The 20,696-nt window shown below is 38.9% G+C and overlaps 1 protein-coding gene and 1 pseudogene across 5 annotated transcripts in view; one reads left to right on the top strand and one right to left on the bottom strand.

Annotated features, from left to right (window-relative positions):
- The window catches only part of NME7 (NME/NM23 family member 7), a 249,687-nt gene that overhangs the window by 102,969 nt on the left and 126,022 nt on the right, over nt 1–20,696 (bottom strand). The window lies entirely within an intron of this gene.
- Nucleotides 18,153–18,565, top strand: LOC148775163 (prefoldin subunit 6 pseudogene; annotated as a pseudogene).

Here is a 20,696-nt window from a genome sequence, read left to right as displayed (position 1 = left end):
GTCAATCTAGATACCTAGATCGTAAGTAAACATTGTTTGATGGCTGGTGGGTTGACTGAATCACAAATCAGAGAGATAAAAAGAAATGCTTTGAGCCAAGTTCACTGTCTATACTACCTCTACAACTTGAAAGGAGCCTTCAGAAGCCTGATGAAGTGAGGTTAACAGCAGGAAAGGAAAACAAAGGATAAATCACTGTTATCAGTAAACTTTTCCCTGAAAGTTTACATGCACATTTAAACTAAAGTAATAGTACTATCCTAGTTAAGAAAAGGAAGACATATTTCTATTCTAATCATTTCCACAGCTTTGAAATTAGAAAGATTATGTCATTGATGATTTAATCGGCACCTCATTTGCATTTCATGCAAGATTAAATGTGACATCTCAGGAATTGTCACATTTCCTAGCAGTACATTATGGTAATTAATAGGAAGGCTTAAAGGCCAAAACTGGGATCAATCCCAAAGCATTTATAAATGTAACCTTTAATGGCTTGCATCACATTTATAGGAGATAATAAATTAGTAAATAGATATTCATAGAGTTACAGGTTTAAGAAAAAAAGTATTAGCAGTTGTATTTCAACTCTTTAAGATTTTAAAGAATTTTTTTCAAAGTCTATCTGTTTTTGGATCCTAATCAACTAATTCCACCCACTTCTGAATCCCCAATGCAGAACTAACAAGAAAACAACATATGCTGATTACAGCAGGATAATACATGGCATTTTTGTTTTTACAAAACCTGATTACAAAAAAAAAAATCAAAATTAAAATTAACATTGAAGAAGCTGAATAAGGGTCCATTATGACCAGATTACTTTCTTTAACTGGTCAATAACTTTACCGAGGGATTCCAAATACTGAAAAAGTTGATAGATGCCCAAATAACACTGTTTACACTCAAGACTGAATGCTTTCTTTCCATTCCTTTCTCTAACTTTTGAGAGTAGAAGTTATTTATGTGTACCTAAAATTTAAACTGATAGCTCAGGGAGAACATTTAAATAATGAATATGGTTAAATAGGCCTTGGTGTTTTAATCTGTTTCTGTATCTCTTCAGAATAGTGATTCAGATGTGTATATACATCTGTACACCTGAAACTAATACAACAGTGTTAATGAACTATATTCCAATATAAAATAAAAATTTTTAAATAAATAGAGACCCTTCTAACACAAATTTGCTTATAGTAAACTACCTAACTCTTCATGCCCATATCCAAATCATCAAGTTCTATAAATTCTCCTTTCCAATACTATATTCAAAATCTCCCACTGTCACCATCTAATGCTGGTTATGAGTTCAGGGTCTCAAAATTTCCAATGTGAATTATTTTATCCTGCTCCAAACAATTTTCCACATGGTAGTCAGAATGGTATTTTAAAATACAAATTTTATCATATTGACCCCTTATTTAAGCTTTTCCATAGAATTTCCCACTGTACTTGAATAGGCACAAACTAGTTAATGTGGCCTTTATAACCTGCCTAAACTATATCTTCAGTCACTCTGTAGGCAACCCTCCTTTTCACACTCTAAGCATGAGTCAAACTGAACTTCCCTGAATTCCTAGAATATGCAAGATTCTCCCCAGATTTAGGGCCACCACATGTGGCTGTTCACTGTCCTTCAAATTTGGATAAATAAGAATCCTTCAGGACTCTCTGCTTTGACTAAGCTTTCTGTTATAAGCTCTTGCACAAGGATCACGCTCTGTTATAGTTTTCAACGTCGTTCTAATAAATAGTCATATAGTCAATTGCTTCATAACCATATTCCTCATTAGACTATCAGCTCCACATTGACAAAGCTAACATCTACCATCCCACTAATAAATACCACTCACATACACAGTGTATACTATCATTTTAGTTAAATGAAGCAAAGTAAAATGCCAATCCAACAAAAGTGTAGGTAAAAGGTAAAAATCTCTTAAAGTGAAATTTATCTCTAGCATACCCTAAGTCTGATGTGACCAGCCAACTCATTGGAAAAGACCCTGATGCTGGGAAAGATTGAAGGCAAAAGGAGAAGTGGGTAGTGGAAACTGAGATGGTTGGATGGCATTACCAATTCAATGGACATGAATTTGGGCAAACTCCAGGAGATGGTGAGGGATAGGGAAGTCTGGTGTGCTGCAGTCCATGGGGTCACAAAGAGTTGGACATAACTTGGTGACTGAACAATAGCAACAACATACCCTAAGTCTATACCACATTCGATCTCTAGAAGTTTTATTCACAATGGATACTTTCCTGTATTCTCCATGCCACAAGAAATTAGATATTAATAGATAGATCTATATCTCTAAAACATGAACCTATACTCTGTATAAGTTTGCGTTTTTTTTTTTAAGATTCCACATATAAGCGACATTATATGGTATTTGTCTTTTCCTGACTTATTTCATTTAGCATAATGCCCTCAAAGTCCATCCGTTTTGTCATAAATGATAGGATTTCCTTCTTTATATGCCTGAATATTCCATTGTGTTCACATACCACATTTTCTTTATCCATTAATCGAGGGGCATTTAGATCGTTTCCACGTTGTCAGTTCAGTTCAGTCACTCAGTCATGTCTGACTCTTTGTGACCTCATGGTCTGCAGCACGTCAGGCCTCCCCGTACATCACCAACTCCCAGAGCCTACACAAACTCACATCTATCGCATCGGTGATGCCATCCAGCCATCTCATCCGCTGTCGTCCCCTTCTCCTCTCGCCTTCAATCTTTCCCAGCATCAGGGTCTTTTCCATGAGTCAGTTCTTCACAGAGATGGCCAACATATTGGAGTTTCAGCTTCAGCATCAGTCCTTCCAAAGAATATTCAGGACTACTTTCCTCCAGGATTGACTGGTTTGATCTTGCAGTCCAAGGGACTCTCAAGAGTCTTCTCCAACATCACAGTTCAAAAGCATCAATTCTTTGGTGCTCAGCTTTCTTTATAGTCCAACTCTCACATCCATACATGACTACTGGAAAGACCATAGATTTGACTAGATGGACCTTTGTTGGTAAAGTAATGTCTCTGCTTTTTAATATGCTATCTAGGCTGGCCATAGCTTTTCTTCCAAGGAGCAAGCATCTTTTAATTTCATGGCTACAGTCACCATCTGCACTGATTTTGGAGTCCAAGAAAATAAAATCTGTCACTGTCTCCATTGTTTCCCCATCTATTTGCCATGAAGTGATGGGACTGGATGCCATGATCTTAGTTTTCTGAATGTTGGCTTCAAGCCAACTTTTCACTCTCCTATTTTACTTTCATCAAGAGGCTCTTTAGTTCTTCACTTTCTGCCATAAGGGTGGTGTCATCTGTGTATCTGAGCTTACTGATATTTCTCTCAGCAATCTTGATTCCAACTTGTGCTTCTTCCAGCCCAGTGTTCCTCATGATGTACTCTGCATATAAGTTAAATAAGCAGGGTGACAATGTATAGTCTTGACATACTCCTTTCCCGATTTGGAACCAGTCTGTTCCATGTCCAGTTCTAACTGTTGCTTCTTGACCTGCAAACAGATTTCTCAGGAGGCAGGTCAGGTGGTCTCGTATTCCCATCTCTTTAAGAATTTTCCACAGTTCATTGTGATCCACAGAGTCAAAGGCTTTGGCATAGTCAATAAAGTAGTAGATGTTTTTCTGGAACTTTCTTGCTTTTTTTGATGATCCAGCAGGTGTTGGCAATTTGATCTCTGGTTCCTCTGCCTTTTCTAAATCCAGCTTGAATATCTGGAAGTTCACGGTTCACATACTGTTGAAGCCTGGCTTGGAGAATTTTGAACATTACTTTGCTAGCGTGTGAGATGAGTGCAATTGTCCAGTAGTTTGAACATTCTTTGGCATTGCCGTTCTTTGGGATTGGAATGAAAACTGACCTTTTCCAGTCCTGTGGCCACTGCTGAGTTTTCCAGATTTGCTGGCATATTGAGTACAACACTTTCACAGCAGCATCATTTAGGATTTGAAATAGCTCAAGTAGAATTCCATCACCTCCACTAGCTTTGCTTGTAGAGATGCTTCCATGTCTCGGCCATTGTAAATGATGCTTCAGTGAACATGGGGATATGGATATGTTTACAGTTAGTGTCTTTGTTTCCTTTGGAAATACACCCTGAAGTGGAATTGCTGGACCACATAGTAGTTCTATTTTTAACTTCTTAAGGACCGTCCATACTGCTTTTCATAGTGGCTGCAGAAATTTATACTTCCTCCAAGGTGCACAAGAGTAAACTTTTCTCTACGTCCTTGCCAACACTTGTTATTTCTTATCATTTGATAATAGCCATTCTGACATGGATAAGGTGACATCTCATTGCTTTAATTTGTATTTCCCTTATAATTAGTGATGTTGAACACTTTTTCATGTACCTGTTGGCCATCTTCATGGTTTTTGGAAAAATGTCTTAATCTTCTGCCTGTTTTTTCAATCAGATTTTTTTCTTTTTTTGCCTATTGAATTGCATGCGTTCTTTACATATTTTGTATAACCCTTCTAAAATATCATTTTCAATATCACAAAATATTTTTTTTCTGTCAAATAAGAGTGTACTCTAAATATAATGTGCCAAAGCAAGAATTATAATGCTACTATACAATAACAGACTTTCCCAGTTAGGTTATAATCACAAATAAAATGGGGAAAAAGAGGGAGGTGGGGGAAGAAGCTCCATGATCAGAGGACAGTGTGATACCCCTAGAGAATCACACACTGAGTGGTTCTCAGCCAGCTAAGCTGGCCCCATCATTCTCCCCTACTGCTTTGGCTTAGTTCTCCTGGCCTCTCTGAGGCTTCCCCTTTTCCTCCAGGCCAACCTTAAGTGAGACGTTTAGACTCAATCCAGCTCGCAGACTTATTCCTACCCTGGCCTATTTACCATCTGCTGTCCAGATAATCAGTCTTTTAAGATCAGAGCGTATATCTCTTGTTTTCTTTTTCTTTTTTTTAAATGCAACAGCTTATCATAGTATAATGTATTAGAAGACTGCATGAGATGGCTTAATTACCATATTTGATGGACTTACAATGCAGAATGCTAGAGAAACATTTGAATATATTAAAAAAAAAACTTCTGGAAAAGAATTAACCATAAAGAGAATGAATACTAAAGAAATTTCTCTAGTTGACTGTCCAAAGAGATCTAGATGATTGTTTAGACCTCACCAATAGAGACCCATCTTGTTCAGACAGAGATGTGAGCCTAAATTATTTCAGTAGTTTGCCAACAGAACTGTCTCATAAAAATGGCAAAATCTTCTTGAGAGAAAAGATATATACACACACAGCGGAAACTCTGTTAACTAAGGTCCAGTTGACAGACTGTCCGGATTACCCAATGCTATACACTCATTCTTGTAATTTGTAATACACATTGATTGGTGGTATGAACACACAGACATCCCAGTAGTATGCTACTTTCTATTAGTGTATCTCTCAAAGATCTGTACAGTCAGTCCTATTTATCATCTGAGAACTTCAAAAGCAAATTATGAGATAAGAGAATGTTAGTCCTCATTAGATTTTGAAAGCTGGGAGACAAAACAAGCACAGATTTGAAAATATGCTGGAAGCAAGTTGGTTTAAGGAAGAGCTTATACGTGAGATTATAATTAAACTAGGCAGACACCCTAGAAAAAAGTCTCAATACTGTTCTCCATCATTATTCCTTTAAAAAAGATTGGCGGTTCCTTTTTCAAAGTATCCTGAGCCTCAGCCTGGTGGTGAAGGGGACAGCCTAATTTGAAAACAAGACTATAGACCCTGCAATGACTCCTCCAAGTCCCTTGGTGCCCTTACACATTTGGAAAAACCCAAAGCTTTTATGTGATTTTTTTTTTCTTTTTGCTACTTCAAAGAATGAAAAGAGGTCAAGTTAAATTATCTTAAGTACAACAAAGAGCCTCTGACTAGGATAGAAGACCGCAGGGCATTAGAAATGGCTTTCTTTCTAGGACTATTTTATTTGAAAATAAAGAAGTCTTCCTAACTTTCTCCAGGACCATGTTAACATAGAGGTAGTATTTATTTTGTTGTATAAAGAAGATAGGGCTTCCCACGTGGCTCAGTGGTAAAGAACCTGCCTGCCAGTGCAGGGGACGTGGGTTTGATCGCTGGGTTGGAAGGATCCTCTGGAAGAGGAAATGGCAACCCATTCAGTATTCGTGACTGAAAAATCCCAAGGACAGAGGAGCCTGGTAAGGCTACAGTCCATGGGGTCCAAAAGAGTTGGACACAAGTGAGCAGACACACATAAAGAAGACAGGATTAATATCAAACTGGAACAAAGAGATATTTTTTTCCCAAGGTTGAGGAATACTCGCTTAGAGCCTTATTTTGAGCTTTAGAAAGTAGGACCACAACTGGAAAGCAAAGAGGAAGTTAGTTCTAAAGGTAGGCTGAGGCATTAGCCCAAAGAAATGACAATATTGACCAGAGTCCTGGGATATCTACACAAAGAATCTTAGTGCTTATTGCCCATAATAATAATAATGATAATCACATTGCTAATGAATTCTTGGAAGTAGAATGAGGAAAGATAAATTTAATTGAGAGAGGCAAATTCCAGTTAAGTAGAATAGTAGGGTAAGTTTCATTGAGAAGGTTATATTTGAGCGGAGACTTGAAGAAGGTGAGGGAGTAAGACATGTAGCTCCCTGGGGAACAGCATTCCAGGCAGAAAGGACAGCCAGAATAAATGCCTGAGCATAAGAGCATCCCAATCCAAGGGTCATATGCTTGGCCTAGAGTGGGAAGATCCTCTGGAGAAGGGAATGGCAACCCACTCCAGTATTCTTGCCTGGAGAATCTCAGGGACAGAGGAGCCTGACAGGCCACAGCCATTGGGTCACAAAGAGTTGGACATGACTAACCGACAGAGCACACAGTTACCTCTCTCGTGTCATGTTGATCGTACCACAAGAAGAACACTCAGCCATTTGCCACAGATAATGTTGCTTGTTTAAAGATCTGCATAAAATAACTAAAAATAACAAAGACTCAAAATTCAGTGTGATTTGATACTGGTGGTGCTGGTGGTAAAGAATTCGCCTGCCAACGCAGGAGATGCAAGAGATCTGGGTTTGATCCCTGGGGCCCCTGATCCCCTGAAAATCCCTTGGAGAAGGAAATGGCACCCAGTCCAGTACTCTCCTGTGCCTGGGAAATCCCATGGACAGAGGAGCCTGGCATGCATCAGTCCATAGGGTCACAAAGAGTCAGACATGACTGAGCAACTGAGCACTACTAAAGAAGTATCAGCAGAGAGCAGGCCAACGTGGTTTATCAAAATTTCAAAAACCTGGCCATGGATCTTCTAATGCAACTATGTTCATAAAAACATATGAGGGACTTCCCTGGTGGTCCAGTGGCTAAGACTCTGTGCTCCCAATGCAGAGGACCTGGGTTAGGGAACTAGATCCCACACGCCATAACTCAGACAAGGCACAGTCAAATAAACAGTAAAAAAAAAAAAAAACAACAACACATGAGAAGATTCAATACCATAAAGTTCTTTGCCATCACTGAACCAGAGATGTTATGTCTATGGGTCTTTCCCTAAGAGGAACCTCCTACTTAATGTTGTAGGCTTTGGAATTAGACTTCAAATCTGGGAGTTCAAGTCTTCCACGTAATTTCAAGTCTTTCACCTAATGTGTGACATTAGGCCAGACACTGACATTCTCTCAGGACCTCAGTTTCCTCATCTGTATGTTGGAATAAATCATATTCTCATAGGATTGCTGGGAGAATTAAATGATTAAATGGATTTTAGCACAGGGCTTGGCAAATATAAATGCTTAACAAACAATGGATAGTATCTATCACTACCTGTCCCCTTTAGAAAGTCATACCTGTTTAAATGGCTCAATTAAAGATTTTAAGTATAGCAAAACTAGCAATTTCAGATCTTCTAATAAAGGAACTAGACTGATATATGGTATAAAGAAAACATAATTCTAATAACTGAAGGAACTTGCTAGTATCAATGCATGTAATATTGTTGTTCCCAAAAAGGAATTTTATTTTATGAGTTTCTTCATTTACCTAGGTGAATCAGCAAAGAAAGAAATGGAGGCTCAATCAAAAGTAACTTGTAAGACCTTCAGGTTGCTAAAAGGTCACTTATAGGAGATGAGAATGAAAATGATATAAAAGACACAAGAGGTTAAAAGCTGCAAATACAGAAATTATGAAATAATAAAAGTAGCAAGAAAAGTAAGCTAAAAATAATATATAAACAATAAACATCTAAAAATAATCACATAGTTTATAAAACTATAGGATCTAGCACAAAAACCTAGAGGGCTAAAAAGATAGAGTAGGTGATAGCATACATTTTTTAGATTCCTTGTACTTACAGAAACAAAGCAAGTCATCTACACCAGTGCAGTCTAAGAGAACTGTCTGTGACAAAACAAACGTTCTATAATCTAGGCTATCCAATATGGAGGCCCTAACCACATGTGGTTATTAATAACTTGAAATGTGGTAGTGTGACTGAGCAAAATTTTCAGTTTTATTCAATTATCATTAAATATAAATAGCCACCTGTGGCTAGTTGATGACTACTATACTGGACAACCGGAGAAGGCAATGGCAACCCACTCCAGTACTCTTGCCTGGAAAATCCCATGGACGGAGGAGCCTGGTAGGCTGCAGTCCATGGGGTCGCACAGAGTCTGACACGACTGAAGCAACTTAGCAGCAGCAGCATACTGGACAACACATCTGTAGACAGAAGCAGCTTCTACAGCCTATCTTCAGGGCTCAAAGAAGACCCTATCTCAACTGCAGCCCTTTATTGACTGTGGCCCCTTGGCAGCCTTCACATATTTCTATCTAATGAGCAAAAAGAAACATGAGAGCACCACCACAAACTTGGGGTTGAAATGATTTTCCTTCTTCAGTCTTTGATTCATCTAGAAGAGGGAAAAGTCTTCCATAAGTACTCTACATGATACAACATGGACCCTAAAGAAATCTTGTAGCAGAAGAAAAACCACGTTAAAATGACTCAGTGTTATGTCTAGCACTCCTCACTCTCCCTGTTCTAACCCTTTAGAGGTCAATGGCATTTCTGTTGTGCTTTCATAGTGCCATCTGGTGACTATCTTCGCTATTTATATTTACTACTTTTTTAAGCTTTTACTTATTTATTTATTTAAATTTTGACTGAGCTGAATCTTTGTTGCTACAGCCAGGCTTTCTCTCATTGCGGTTCATGGGCTTCCTTGAGGTGGCTTTCTCTTGTTGTGGAGCGTGGGCTCTAGGGCGTGTGAGCTTCATTAGTTGTGGTGCCTGGACTGAGTGATCCCACAGCATGTGGGATCTTCCTGGACAAGGATCGAACCTATGTCCCCTGCATTGGCAGATGACTTCTTAACCAATGGACCACCACGGAAGTCCTCATTTATACTTCTTAAATATCTGCTTTATTTGTCGCTTAACCCATCCCCACAGAAAACTGCTAGAGATCAGATACTATATTATTCGTGAGTGTATTCCCAATGTATATTCCAATGCATTTTAAATATTAATTAATATTTGTTACAAGAATAAATTGAATATACTATGTTTTCTCAAAATCTTTCATTCTTTCCTCAACGCATTTATAGCCTGGCTTTCATTCTCACTATTCCATTGTAATTACTTTTACCACTTTCATCAGGCTTCCCAATACACCAAGTTGGATACTTTTAAAACTCTCCTCTCTCCACTCCAAAGTCCATATGTACCAAAATGAAATTCAACATTTCCTCTCAAATTGGTTTCTCTTCCTATATTTACTAGTTTAATTAATAGTACTACATATAATCCTAGTTGCCTAAGATAAAATAATTTTTTAAAGCTAGGCATCATCCTTGATATTTCTTCGTGTATCATGCTCAGCTGATACCAAGCACTGTGGATTCTACAGCCCTCCTTAGCATCTTTTAATCTGCCTTCTCTGCTCTGACTACAGTGCCACTATCCTACTAGGTTAGCCCTTCACCACTTTTCATCTTCATTTTCATAGGATGTAAAATTAGTAAATAAAAAATGGAAACCTCACTTAAATACAGTTGGGAAACAAAAGAGGGAGCTCTCATGCCCTTTGAAGATGACAGAGCCCAAAAGGCAGAAAGACTCTCCTCATTCCTGGCAATGATTCAGGATTAATGAAAGGATTAATGAAAAGCCATGGACTCTTTGCTTACTATTGCCCTCCCACCTTTCTTTTCCGCTCTATAAATGCATTCTCTTTCCTTTGCCATGTGGAAATCTGCACATGGCTTACCTTGGTTGCAGACTCAAAACTATAATTTTCTGCTGATCCTGAATAAAACTGTCTTTGCTAGAGAGACAGCTGGCAGTCTGCTTCAGGTCAACAAGAACCTTCTCTCGGCTTTTAATCAAGCTGCTCTATAATGGGTCCTCCACACTACCATAATAATAACTTCGCTAAAAATGCAAAAATGATCACATAATTGCTCTGCTGAAAACTCACTAATTCCTCCCCCTTTCTCATCTCTAGGCCTCTGTAATTAAATCCCAACTCTTTAGCATAACTTACAAAGCCTTTTCTAATGTGGCCCTTGCCTAACGCCCACTGCATGGTCTAAAGAAACATGCAGTTAGAACTCTTAAAAGTACCTGAGAGAAGCAAGCACAAAGGAATTAAAACAATGCATTATAATACTTTATTGTTTGTATTTTGACCCAGTGTAGCACTCCAATCTCTTAGACTATGGGAGAAGGTTCTTTATTCATAAGTGAGGTCTGCTGGAATGGTCTTGATTTGCACCATTCAATATGGTAGCCGCTAGCCACATATGTCTACTAAGTACATGATATGTGGCTAGTTCAAATTTAGATGTGCTCTTACTATAAAATAAGTGAAAATTTTCAAAGACAATAAAAAAGAACAGGTGTAACTTCTTACCCAAGATCCAGACTTCTGAAGGAAGTAATAGTGAAGGCAGATGGAAGAAGCCTTGATCTATTAGAAGTCAGTTCAAATCATGATATCAAACCTACTATGATAAACAGAATCTCTTCTTTGCCTAGGCAAAGTTTATTGACTTTAAATCACTTAAGCAGTCTACAAGATCTACCTCAGTTCTTATCTAACTGACTTTATCTCGCACCTACTCATTCCCCCAAGTTCTAGGATTACTCCAAGCAACCTCCTCTCCTGAGCTTACACCTTGGCTGTTCCCTCTGCCTATGACATTCTTCACATAGCAATGGGCATGGCTGGCTCTTTCCTCTTCTTTCTTTCATCCTTTTCTTATGACTCCAATTTAAAGCAGAATCCTGTGTATATATCCTTGACTCCAGTTCCCTTTTCTTGCTTCATTTTTATCCATGTGAAATACTGTGCACTCTATTTTTTATTTGGCTATTGTCTGTCTTCAACTCAAATGTAACCTCAGTGCTTTGTGAGGAGACTACATGAGCTCTCTCTGTATCACAGAAACACACACACACAGTTGTTTCGTTCACTGATGTATCCTTAGTACCTAGAATAGTGCATGGCACCCAGTAGGCATTCAATTATTCATGGATAAATGAATGAAAGAAAAGTATCTAAGAATTCCCATCAGTCAGCTTCTCTTTCCTCAGTCACCTTCCTGGGTCCTGACTCCAAAACAGAAAATTTTTTTAAAGACAAAAATAATGCATTTTGACAGAGGATGAGATGGTTGGATGGCTTCCCTGACTCAATGGACATGAGTTTGAGCGAGCTCCAGGCATGTTGATGTACAGGGAAGCCTGACGTGCTGCAGTCGATGGGGTTGAAAAGAGTCAAACACAACTGAGCTACCGAACTGAACTGAACTGAATGCATTGTTTTATTATTTTTAAAAATTTATTTATTTCAATTGGAGGCTAATTACTTTACAATATTGTAGTGGTTTTTGCCATACATTGATGTGAATCAGCCATGGCTTTACATGTGTCACCATCCTGAACCAACTGCCCCCCCCACCATCTCCCTTCCCATTCCATCCCTCTGGGTCATCCCAGTGCACCAGCCCTTTTAAAAGGAGAATAAAAAAAGGGAAAACCTTGGAAGTGACAATGTATTCTTTCAGAGTAGTAATTTGCATCTCAATGTGACTGAATTTGCCAGATCTGATTAGAGACTTTGTTGTGTTAAGGAAAAAGAGGAAGCCTAAATCCAATAAAGCCAGTGGAGGTGATGAAATTCCAGTTGAGCTCTTTCAAATCGTAAAAGATGATGCTGTGAAAGTGCTGCACTCAATATGCCAGCAAATCTGGAAAACTCTGCAGTGGCCACAGGACTGGAAAAGGTCAGTTTTCATTCCAATCCCAAAGAAAGGCAATGCCAAAGAATGCTCCAACTACCGCACAATTGCACTCACCTCTCATGTTATTAAAGTAATGCTCAAAATTCTCCACACCAGGCTTCAACAGTACGTGAACCGTGAAATTCCAGATGTTCAAGCTGGTTTTAAAAAAGGCAGAGGAACCAGAGATCAAATTGCCAATATCCACTGGGTCATTGAAAAAGCAAGAAAGTTCCAGAAAAATATCTACTTCTGCTTTATTGACTATGCCAAAGCCTTTGACTGTGTGGATCACAATGAACTGTGGAAAATTCTTAAAGAAATGGGAATACCAGACCACCTGACCTGCCTCCTGAGAAATATGTACGGAGGTCAAGAAGCAACAGTTAGAACTGCACATTGAACAACAGACTTGTTCCAAATCAAGAAAGGAGTATGTCAAGGCTGTATACTGTCACTGTGCTTATTTAACTTATATGCAGAATACATCATGTGAAATTCCAGGCTGGATAAAGCATAGCTGGAATTAAGATTGCTGGGAGAAATATCAGTAAGCTCAGATACATAGATGACACCACCCTTATGGCAGAAAGTGAAGAACTAAAGAGTCTCTAGATGAAAGTGAAAGAGGAGAGTGAAAAAAGTTGGCTTAAAACTCAACATTCGAAAAACTAACATCACAGCATCAGGTCCCATCACTTCATGGCAAACAGATGGGTAAAGAATGGAAGCAGTGACAGATTTTATTTTGGGGGGCTCCAAAATCACTGCAGATGGTGACTGCAGCAATGAAATTAAAAGATGGTTGCTCCTTGAAAGAAAAGCTATGAAAAACCTAGACAGTGTAGTAAAAAGCAGAGACATTAGTTTACTGACAAAGGTCCACCTAATCAAAGCTATGGTTTTCCAGTAGTCATGTGTGGATGTGAGTGGTGGACCATAAAGAAAGCTGAGGGCCAAAGAACTGATGCTTTTGAACTGTGGTGTTGGAAAAGACTCTTGAGAGCTACTTGGACTGCAAGGAGATCAAACCAGTGAACCTTGAAGGAAATCAGCCCTGAATATTCACTGGAAGGACTGATGCTGAAACTCCAATACTTTGGCCACCTGATGAGAAAAGCCAACTCATTAGACAAGACCCTGATGGTGGGAAATATTAAAGGTAGGAAGAGAAGGGGACAATAGAGGATGAGATGGTTGGATGCCATCACTGACTCAATGGACATGAGTTTGAGCAAACTCCAGGAGTTAGCGAAGGACTTCAAAGCCTGGGATGCTACATTGCAAAGAGTCAGACACAACTTAGCGATTCAACAACAACAACAACGATACACAGAGCAAACTGGTGGTTGCCAGAAGGGGTGGAAGTTGGGTGAAATAAGTGGAGGATTAAGAGGTACAAAACTTCACTTACATAACAAATAAATCATGATGATGTAGAAGGAACAGATATACAATCATAAGGAACAGATAAAAAATAATACAATTATTTTAGATGGGGACAGATGGTTATTACATTTAACGTGGTGGTAATTTCATAACATATGCAAATGTCAGTGATTACACGTAATGATTAATGATGTACATAATGTGTAAAACAACTATATTCCAGTATTTTAAAAAAGCAGTGAGTATGGCTATGGAGGAAAACTGAGAAAATTGATAGTTGAACTCTGAGGCTAGGTGTTGGGTGAATCCTTCACATGGATGTTATGGTAAGAAATGGGATGAAGAAGAATATAATCAGGATTTCCAAGTCTTCAGTTAATAAAGGAATGTGACCAGAAAGTCAACAGATCATAGAAACAACAACTTTCAAGCATTTCTCCCCTAAGTTTCAATAACTTGCCACAAATTCATGATAAAACAGCTGCCTTTCAAAATATGACACTTCTACTTTGATCATGAAATCAACCACTAGATAACAGGTAGAATATCCCTCTGAAAAATCAAATGAATGCAAAACTTCATTAAAATGTGAAGAGCTACTTTTACTTTCTAAATATGAAAATGACTCAACAGAATCTGGTGATGGGGTTAAAGCTTTCAAAGGAAGAAAGCAGATAAGGATAGTTCAGATTCCCTGAAATAAGATCATTTACATCAAATATTTAACAAAGACATTTTTCATAAAAGACAGCATACCTACGTTAGGTTATTTTTGCTTGTCATACTTACTGGTCCATTGACAAATATATTCTGCATGATTTTTCCAATTTACTATTTCTTTGGTGAGTCTTTCAGGTTGCTAATAGCTCAGCAGGAAAACTGCCAAGCTACTCAACAGTGAAATTTTCAACAGGTGCAATGAAAACCTCTTCCAGAGGCACATCTGGAACAGATTTCCTGACTAAGTGATTGTATTTCTCCAGGTGATTGTGTGCCGAGTGAATACTTCTCGAATTGCAAAGAAATCTGTTGTGACCATTTTACCACTCTATGTAGTAGCGACTGACATTTTCCAAGCACCCTTATCAGTAGAATATGTAAATACACCAATATATATATATATATATAATTTTTTTAACAGATTATTTAAATGTACTCTTATTTGTCCACATATTGCATTTATCAAACTAATTTCTTTTGTTTACTTTTTGTCCTTCTTGAACCCCGCCTCCCATCTCCCACACTATCCCAATTTGTTACTTTTATATGGCAAATGAATATAAGTGGAAAGTCTAATACTTCCCCACACAGTGAATTGTCTTGTGCACCACCCTCTCTCTGGAGACCACTTCTGGACAGACTGGAAGAAATTCCATTTACATATGTTTTCTTCAAGCTATGAGACCATAGAGAGGCAGAATTCTGCCAACAGCAAATATCAATGATGAAATAAGTCAATATACAATACCTAAGAGTTGACCCTTGGACAAGAAGGATTTCCACTGCTCACGTCCATGAATATACAAATTTTTCTCAATAGTAAATGTCTGTCTAGTTAAGCTATGGTTTTTTCCAGTAGTCATGTATGGATGTGAGAGTTGGACTATAAAGAAAGCTGAGCACCGAAGAATTGATGCTTTTGAACTGTGGTGTTGGAGAAGACACTTGAGAGTCCCTTGGACTGCAAGCAGATCCAACCAGTGCATCCTAAAGGAAATCAGTCCTGTATATTCATTGGAAGGACTGATGCTGAAGCTGAAACTCCAATACTCTGGCCACTGGGTACAAAGAACTGACTCATTTGAAAGGACTCTGATGCTGGGAAAGATTGAAGGTGGGAGGAGAAGGGGATGACACAGGATGAGATGGTCGGATGGCATCACTGACATGATGGACATGAGTTTGAGTAGGCTCTGGGAGTTGGTGATGGACAGAGAAGCCTGGCGTGCTACAGTCCATGGGGTCACAAAGAGGTGGACACGACGGAGTGACTGAACTGATAGTACTAGACAACTTGCAGTTGGTTGAATCCCTGCATTCAGAACATGAACACAGAGGAATCACAGATATGGAGGGCTGACTATATGTTAAACATGGATTTTTGACTGCTTGGAGGGTTGGTGCCCCTCCACTCATTGTTCAAAGGTCCGTTGTATAGTCATAAACTGATCTAATGGTCACTGTTATGCTGAACCTTCTTTTGAATCAACTTGAAAAGTAGTTCTGTATTTTAGAAAAGAATAAAGAAAAAAAGGACCCACTTTGTAGATAAAATACATTTAAATAATGAATTAGTACCTGTTCTTAATATAGCCAGTCTATTCATTAATTCATCAAATATTAATTCCATGGCCATTATGTACCTGGCATTCTTCCAAGTACTAATTAGATTGGCATGTATTATAACCAAAGTTCTCACTTCATATATGGGAATTACTAAGCAGTGAAGAAATATGTAAATTATTTTAACATAATACATGAATAGATTAGGGCTTCCCTGGTGGCTCAGATAGTAAAGAAACTGCCTGCAATGCAGGTGACCTGGGTATGATCCCGAGATCGGGAAGATCCCCTAGAGAAAGGACTAGCTACCCACTCCAGTATTTCAATATGTCAGCAAATCTGGAAAACTCAGCAGTGGCCACAGAACTAAAAGAGGTCAGTTTTCATTCCAATCCCAAAGAAGGGCAGTGCCCAAGATTGTTCAAACTACCAGGCAGTTGCACTCATTCCCCATGTTAGTAAGGTTATGCTCAAAGTCCTTCAAGCTAAGTTTCAATAGTATGGGAAGTGAGAATTTCCAGATGTACAGGCTGGATTTAGAAAAGGCAGATAAACCAGAGATCAAATTGCTAACATTTGCTGGATCACAGAGAAAGCAAGGGAGGTTCAGAAAATAATATCTACTTCTGCCTCACTGACTACACCTTTGACTGTGTGGATCACAACAAACTGTGGAAAATTCTTAAAGAGATGGGAATACCAGACCACCTGACCTGCCTCCTGAGAAACCTGTATGCAGATCAAGAAGCAACAGAAACAAACATGGAACAGGCTTGTTCCAGATTGGGAAAGGAATATGTCAAGGCTGTATACTGTCACCCTGCTTACTTAACTTATATGCAGAGTACATCATGTGAAATGTTGGATGAATGAATCATAAGCTGGAATCAAGATTGGTGGGAGAGATATCAAAAACCTCATATATGCATACGATACCACTCTAATGGCAGAAAGTGAAGAGGAACTAAAGAGCCTCTTGATGAGAATGAAAGAGGAGAGTAAAAACCTGGCTTGAAACTCAATACTCAAAAAACTAAGATCATGGCATCTGGTCGATCACTTCATGGCAAACAGAAGGGTAAACAGTAGAAGCCATAACAGATTTTATTTTCTTGGGCTCCAAAATCACTGCAGATAGTAACTGCAGCCATGAAATTATAACATGCTTATTCCTCGGAAGGAAAGCTATGATAAACCTAGACAGTGTATTAGAAAGCAAAGACATTCACGTTATAGATAAAAGTTCATATAGTCAAAGCTATGGTTTTTCATGTACAGATGTGAGAGCTGGACCAGAAAGAAGGCTAAGCACCAAAGAATTGATGCTTTCAAATCATGCTGCTAGAGAAGACTTTTGGAGAGAGAGATTGGACTGCAAGGAGACCAAAACAAGTCAATCTTACACGAAATCAACCCTGAATGTTCATCAGAAGCACTGATGCTGTAGTGCCAATACTTCGCCACCTGATGTGAAGAGCCAACTGATTGGAAAAGACCCTGATGCTGGGAAAGATTGAGGGCAGGAGGAGAAGAAGGTGGCAGAGAAAGATGGTGAGATAGCATCACCGACTCAACGGGACATGAATTTGAGCAAATTCCAGGAGATAGTGAAGGACCGGGAAGCCTGGTGTACTGCAGTCCAGTCCAGGGGGTCGCAAACAGACAGACAGGACTTAGCTACTGAATAACAACAATAATAAATAGATTAGCACACCTAATGGTTTAAAAGAAAATGGCTGTTTAATTATCAAGTCTAGCTCCTAGAACTAGACCATTAAATTCCTCAAAGACAAGGACTGTATTTACTGGAAAGATGGGAGGAAAGGGAGGAAAAGAAAGGAAGAAGGACAAAATGAACTAACTTCTGAGACCAAACTGAAAAAGCTATTTTATTGTTCATAAAGCTTGACTATAAGGACTAATGGTATTTCTTCTGACTTGAAATAATCATCAATATTCATCAAAAGCATATGGTCTTGAATAGGGAACTAAATTCAATATTTTGTAGTAATCCATAACGGAAAAGAATCTAAAAAAGAATAGGTATTTATGTGTGTAAACAACTGAATCACTTTGATGTATACTTCAAACTAACAAGACATTGTAAATCATCTATATTTCTTTAAAATTAAAAAAATAGGGTTTACAAATACTGAAGGGAGAATGCTTTCATCCCCGCCATGGCTGAGCTAATCCAGAAGAGCTACAGGGAGAAGTGGAGAAATAGCAGAAGGACTTGAGTAAACCCATATCAGGGAGGCAGAAACTAGAGGTACAACTAACAGAAAATAATATCATGAAGGAGGAACTGGCTCTGCTGGATGGGTCCAAAGTGGTGTTTAAACTTCTGGGGCCGATACTGGTCAAACAGGAGCTGGGGGAAGCTCGGGCCACAGTGGGTAAAAGGCTGGACTACAACACAGCTGAGATTAAGTGATATGAATCCCAGCTCCGGGATCTAGAGGGGCAGTCAGAACAACAGAGGGAGACCTTTGCTCAGCTGCAGAAGGAGTTTCAGACTGCCCAGGCAGCAAAGGCAGGGCTCCTAGGAAGGCCTGACACTGTCCTGGGGGTGGGGGAGGGGAAGGAATGAGGCAGCTCTAGGGTCTATACTGTAGCTAATAAAATGTGAAAATACCTGGCATTTTCTGACCAAAAAAAAAAATTTAAAAATATCCACCAATCAAATTTTAAAAAGCATATGATTCCGCTTGAAATCCTATACCTACACTGAGAACATGATGTAGGACCCTCAGACTCCAGAGGAGAAATCAGTCCTAAATCAGCACCAACTCATCATTTATTAATACAAGTTCATTCACTTTCAGGTTTTATGATGAAATAAAATGTATTTTTCTCATAATAAAAGTCTTAGACAAAAACTGTAAAATATAAGAAAGTAGAATTGACTATTATTATAATCCTACCACCCAAAGACAGCTACTGTTAACATTTTATATGTTAGATTAGTACCAAAATTTAAAATCCCTGTGGTACAACTTTATATAATGCAATAAATGCCAAAGGATGTTCAAACTATACAAAAAAGATCTTAATGACTCAGATAACCACGATGGTGTGATCACTCACCTAGAGCCAGACATCCTGAAATGTGAAGTCAAGTGCCTTAGGAAGCATCACTACGAACAAAGTTAGTGGAGGTGATGGAATTCCAGTTGAGCTATTTCAAATCCTAAAAGGTGAGGCTGTGAAAGTGCTGCACTCAATATGCCAGCAAATTTGGAAAACTCAGCAGTGGCCACAAGACTGGAAAAGGTCAGTTTTCATTCCAATCCCAAAGAAAGGCAATGCCAAAGAATGTTCAAACTACCACACAATTGCACTGATCTTGCTGTTGCTGTTGCAAAGTCACTTCAGTCGTGTCCGACTCTGTGCGACCTCATAGACAGCAGCCCACCAGGCTCCTCTGTCCCTGGGATTCTCCAGGCAAGAGCACTGGAGTGGGTTGCCATTTCCTTCTCCAATGCATGAAAGTGAAAAGTGAAAGTGAAGTCGCTCAGTTGTGTCCGACTCTTAGCCTACCAGGCTCATCCGTCCATGGGATTTCCCAGGCAAGAGTACTGGAGTAGGGTGCCAGCACTGATCTTACATGCTAGCAAAGTAATGCTCAAAATTCTCCATGCCAGGCTTCAACAGTATGTAAACCAAGATCTTCTAGATATTCAAGCTGGACTTAGAAAAGGCAGAGAAACCAGAGATCAAACTGCCAACATTTGATGGATTATAGAAAAAGCAAGAGAGTTCCAGAAAAATATCTACTTCTGTTTTATTGACTACGCCAAAGCCTTTGACTGTGTGGATCACAACAGACTGGAATATTCTTAAAGAGATAGGAATACCAGAACACCTGACCTGCATCCTGAGAAATTTGTATGCAGATCAAGAAGCAACAGTTAGAACTGGATATGGAAAAATGGACTGGTTCCAAATTGGGACAGGGGTACATCAAGGCTGTATATTATCACGCTGCTTATTTAACTTATATGCAGAGTACATCATGTGAAATGCCATAGTACATCATGTGAAATGACAAACAAGCTGCAATCAAGATTGCAGGGAGAAATATCAATAACCTCAGATATGCAGATGACACCACCCTTATCGCAGAAAGCAAAGAGGAACTAAACAGCCTCTTGATGAAAATCAAAGAGAAGAGTAAAGGAGTTGGCCTAAAGCTCAACATTCAAAAAACTAAGATCATGGTATCCAGTCCCATCACTTCATGGCCAAAAGATGGGGAAACAATGGAAACCGTGACAGACTTTATTTTCTTGGGCTCCAAAATCTCTGTAGATGGTGACTACAGCCATGAAATTAAAAGACACTTGCTATTTGGAAGAAAAGCTAAGACAAATCTAGACATCACACTAAAAAAACAGAGATATTACTTTGCCAACAAAGGTTTGTCTAGTCAAACCTATGGTTTTTCCAGTAGTCATGTATGGATGTGAGAGCTGGACCCTAAAGAAAGCTGAGCACCGAAGAATTGATGCTTTTGAACTGTGGTGTCAGAGAAGACTCTTGAGAGTCCCTTGGAATGCAAGATATAACCAGTCAATCCTAAAGGAAATCAGTCCTGAATATTCATTGGAAGGACTGATGCTGAAGCTGAAGCTCCAATACTTTGGCCACCTGATGCGAAGAACTGACTCATTGGAAAAGACCATGATGCTGAGAAAGATTGAAGGTGGTAGGATAAAGGG

The sequence above is a fragment of the Moschus berezovskii genome, chromosome 17, assembly GCF_049115385.1.
Source record: "Moschus berezovskii isolate FMDL1 chromosome 17, NW_MosBer_1.0, whole genome shotgun sequence".
Classification (NCBI taxonomy): domain Eukaryota; kingdom Metazoa; phylum Chordata; class Mammalia; order Artiodactyla; family Moschidae; genus Moschus; species Moschus berezovskii.
The sequence above is the reverse complement of the archived record's forward strand: the minus strand, read 5'-3'. Positions and strand labels throughout refer to the sequence as shown.